The sequence below is a fragment of the Gorilla gorilla genome, chromosome 7 (genome assembly GCF_029281585.2).
Source record: "Gorilla gorilla gorilla isolate KB3781 chromosome 7, NHGRI_mGorGor1-v2.1_pri, whole genome shotgun sequence".
In the NCBI taxonomy this organism is placed as follows: Eukaryota; Metazoa; Chordata; class Mammalia; order Primates; family Hominidae; genus Gorilla; species Gorilla gorilla.
The window spans coordinates 26,625,526-26,630,079 of record NC_073231.2 but is presented as its reverse complement, the minus strand read 5'-3'; the positions used below and the strand labels follow the sequence as shown (position 1 = coordinate 26,630,079).

General features: G+C 45.1%; 1 non-coding gene across 1 annotated transcript; it reads right to left on the bottom strand.

Moving 5' to 3' along the window:
- Window positions 1–2,107: 2,107 nt before the first annotated feature.
- LOC115935647 (U6 spliceosomal RNA) lies at window positions 2,108–2,214 on the bottom strand. The gene has a single exon (XR_004071272.3). It is a non-coding gene; the product is annotated as a U6 spliceosomal RNA (small nuclear RNA).
- Between the last annotated feature and the right edge of the window lie 2,340 nt (window positions 2,215–4,554).

The following is a 4,554-nucleotide window of genomic DNA, read 5'->3' as shown; positions in this document are numbered from 1 at the left end:
TGAATAGGGGCTAACCCTCCGCTGCATCAGTTTCTTAACTGGTCCCTGAGTCTTTGGTCTTGACCTCTTATCTTCATCCATTGTCCACACTGACCCCAGAATCAACTTTTTTTTTTCTTTTTTTTTTTTTTTTGAGATAAGGTCTCACTCTGTCCCCCAGGCTGGAGTACAGTGGCATGATTACAGCTCACTGAAGCCTCAACCTCCCAGGCTCAAGCAATCCTTCCACCTTAGCCTCCTGAGTAGCTGAGACTGCAGGTGTACACCACCACACCCAGCTAATTTTTAAAATTTTTTTGTAGAGACTCGGTCTTGCAATGTTGCCCAGGCTGGGCTCCAACTCCTGGCCTCAAGCAATGCTCCTGCCTCAGTCCCCCAAAGTACTGGGATTACAGGTGTGAGCCACCATACCTGGCCCAGAGTCAACTTTGTACAGAAAATCTGACTATTGACTCTGCTCCTCATCTCCCTTCAGTGGCTCCCTGGCGCCCTTGGGATCGAGTTCGAACCCTTTAACCTGGCCCAGCAATTCCTTCCCAGCCTGACCCTGACTCACCTCTACAGCTTCTCTCTGTCCGTAGCCCCATGAGACCTTTCAGGCCGGCCACTTGAAACCATTTGCTATGTTTTTTCAGGGCTGCAGCCCTCTAAGGAAGGATGGGATGTGAAGAGCAAGGAGGAAGGGAGGTGTCCTAGGTTGGGCAAAGCTGTACAGAGGCATGGGGTTGGAATATAGTGGATATGTTCAGGGCTCCACTGCTTTGGATATTTGATCCTTATATCCTGGAAACACCCTTCCTTCTCTACTTCGACTCACAAGTTCAGCCATGGCCTTAAGATCCAGCCCTGTTATACTCACCTCTCTGAAGCCTTTCTTAATCCATCCAGGTAGAGGTAAAGCCTTTCTGTGGACCAAGAGCGTTTTGTAAACAGATCAACCGCCTAATGCATGGAGGATATTATTTATTCACATGTGGCTGTTTTCCCCACCTAGACTATTAAGGCAGAGACTATATCCAGTTTCTTCTTCTTAAAAAATTGTCATTTATTTATGTATTTTGAGACAGGATCTTCTCTGTTGCCCAGGCTAGAGTGCAGTGGCACCGTCATAGCTCACTGCAGCCTCCAACTCCTGGCCTCTAGCGATCCTCCCACTTCAGCCTCCTGAGTAGCTGGGACTACAGACACACACCACTACATTCAGCTAATTTTTTAATTTCTTTTTTGCAGAGATGGGGCCTTGCTATGTTGTCCAGGCTGTCTGGAACTCCTGGCCTCAAGTAGTCCTCCCACATCGGCCTGCCTCCTAAAGTGCTGGGATTTACAGGCATGAACCACTGCACCCAGCCTATATTTCCAGTTTCTAGCATGGCCCATTTATATTGTGGTTGCTCAGTAGGTGTTTGTGGATATAATGAATCACTAATCACCTCCATTTCTTATATGTAATAATTTAGTATGCCTCAGTAGATAAAGTTTGATTCAAAAGATAACTGGCCAATTGGAGTATCTAAGAGGCCAAAGACCAGGGATTCATATGGACCAACATTATTATATTACAGGTGAGGGAAATGAGTCCAGAGGCATCAAGCCACTTACCCACTGTCACACAGGTAGTTCAAAGTACAACTTGAACCCAACTCTGCTCTCAGAATTTTTTAAATGCTTTAAATATATATTTTTTAAAGTAACACATGCCCATGGTTTAACAAAATTAAAGGCTGGGCATGATGCTCATGCCTGTAATCCCAGCACTTTGGGAAGCCGAGGTGGGTGGATCACCTTAGGTCAGGAGTTCGAGGCCAGCCTGGCCAACATGGTGAGACCCCATCTCTGCTAAAAATATAAAAAATTAGCCAGGCGTGGTGGCGCACGCCTGTAGTCCCAGCTACTGAGGAGGCTGGGGCAAGAGAATTGCTTGAACCCAGGAGGCAGAGGTTGCAGTGAGCCGAGATTGCACCACTGCACTCCACCCTGGGCGAGTAAGACTCAGTATCCAAAAAAAAAAAAAAAAAAAAGAAAGAAAAGAAAAAAATTAAATACTGCAAAAGTATGTAGAAGAAAAGTAAATTCTCACTTATTTCCCTGCCCTCAGTTTCCTTCTTTTTTTTTCTTTTAATGCTTCACAAATGTGTGTGTCATCCTTGCACCGGAGCCATGGTAATCTTCTCTGTATCATTCCTATTTTAGTATGTGTGCCGTGGAAAAGAGCACCCAGCTTCCCTCCTATAAGCAGTTCATTATTTTTTTTTTAGATGTTAATTGTAAAATTCCATAGAATGGAATACTATTCAGCTAATAAAAGAGAAATAATTACTGCTACAGGCAGCAACATGAATGAACCTCTAAAATACATTACGCTGAGCAAAAGAAGCAAGCCACAGAATGATATCTACTATATGATTTCATCCGTATAGGAAAAATGGTTACATGAAATATGATTGAATGGAACATCATGCAGTTAGGAAATACCATATTTTAAATTAGAAAAATATTTAATGACATGAGAAAAGCCTCAGGAGATACTGAAAAGTGAAAAAGCTAAAATATAACCATATATATACAGTATTGTCCGCATTTTTATTAACAAACATGGCTGGCTCAGTTACTCGGGAGGCTTAGACAGGAGAATCGCTTCAACCCAAGAGGCAGAGGTTGCAGTGAGCTGAGACGGCACCATTGCACTCCAGCCTGGGCAACAGAGCGAAACTCCATCTAAAAAAACAAAAACAAAAACATAAACATGGCCGAGTGCAGTGGCTCACGCCTGTAATCTCAGCACTTTGGAGGCCAAGGTGGGAAGATCACTTGAGCTCAGGAGGTTCAGACCAGCTTGGGCAATATGGTGAAACCCCGTCTCTATAAAAAATACAGAAAAATTAGCTAGGTGTGGTGGCATGCGCCTGTGGTCCCAGCTACTTGGGAGGCTGAGATGCGAGGATTGCTTGGGAGGCTGAGGTGGGCGGTCTCTGAGGTCGAGGCTGCAGTGAGCCAAGATCGCATCGCTGCATTCCAGCCTTGGTGACAGAGTGAGACCCTGTCTCAAAAAAAAAAAAGAAAAAGCATAAAATAAAAGTCTTAAGCCAGGCATAGTGGTATTCACCTGTAGTCCCAGCTGCTTGGGAGGCTGAGGCAGGAGGATCTATTGAGCCCAGGAGTTTGAGGTCATATTACACTATTTTCTTGCCTGTGAATAGCCACTGCACTCCAGCCTGGACAACATAGCAAGACTCCATTTCTTTAAAAATAAAAGACCTCAAGAAAATATTAATATACTCATTCAACAAGTATGAATTAGGTGTGGACTGTGTGCCAGGCACTGTGTTAAGGATATGGAAACGAACCAAAACTGACATAATTCATACCCTCACTGAGCATAATCTATCAAGGAAAAAAATGTGAACAGTAGCCATCACTTGGTGGTGTAATAAAAAAAAATTTCTTTATCTTTCCAATTTTCTGTGGTGAGAAAGTATTGCTATATAAATAGGTGAAAATAAGGCCAGGTGCAGAGGCTCATGACTGTAATCCCAGCACTTTGGGAGGCTGAGGCACAAGGATCGCTTGAGCCCAGGAGTTCCAGACCGGCCTGGGCAATGACATAGGGAGACCCCATCTTTACCAAAAAATTTTTTTTAAAAATTAGCCAGGTGGCCAAGCACAATGGTTAATGCCTATAATCCCAGCACTTTGGGAGGCTGAGGTGGGTGGATCACCTGAGGTCAGGAGTTCGAGACCAACCTGGCCAACATGGTAAAACCCCATCTCTACAAAAAAAAAAAAAAACAAGCAAACAAAATAGCCGGGTGTTGTGGCGGGTGCCTGTAATCCCAGCTACTTGGGAGGCTGAGACAGGAGAATCGCTTGAACCTGGAAGCCGGAGGTTGCAATGAGCTGAGATCATGCCATTGCACTCCAGCGTGGGCAACAAGAGCGGGACTCCATCTCAAAAAAAAAAAAAAAATTAGCCGGGCACGGTGGTGAACACCTGTGGTCCCAGCTACTCGGGAGGCCGAGGTAGGAGGATCACTTGGACCCAGGGAGTTGAGGCTGAAGTGAACCATGATCACACCACCACACTACAGCCTGGGTGACAGAGCAAGACCCTGTTCTAAAAGGAAGAAAGAGAGAAAAAGAGAGAGAGAGAGAGAGAGAAAAGGGAAGGAGGGAGGAGAGAGAGAAGGGAGGGAAGGAGCAGAGAGAAAGAGAGACAGAGTGAAAGAAAAAGAAAGAAGGAAGCACTTTTCTTTATCTTCACCTATTTATTTATATGTTTATTTCTTGAGACAGGGTCTTGCTCTGTTGCCCAAGCTGGAGTGCAGTGGCATGATCATAGCTCACTGCAGCCTCTATCTCCCTGCGCTCAAGTGATCCTCTAACCTCAGCCTCCCAAGTAGCTGGGACCACAGGCATGCCACTGCCATGTCCAGCTATTTTTTTCTTTTTTTAGAGATGGGGGGTCTTCCTATGTTGCCCACTCTGGTCTGGAACTCCTGGACTAAAGCGATCCTCCCACCTTGGCCTCACAAAGTGTTGGGATTAGAGGCATGAGGC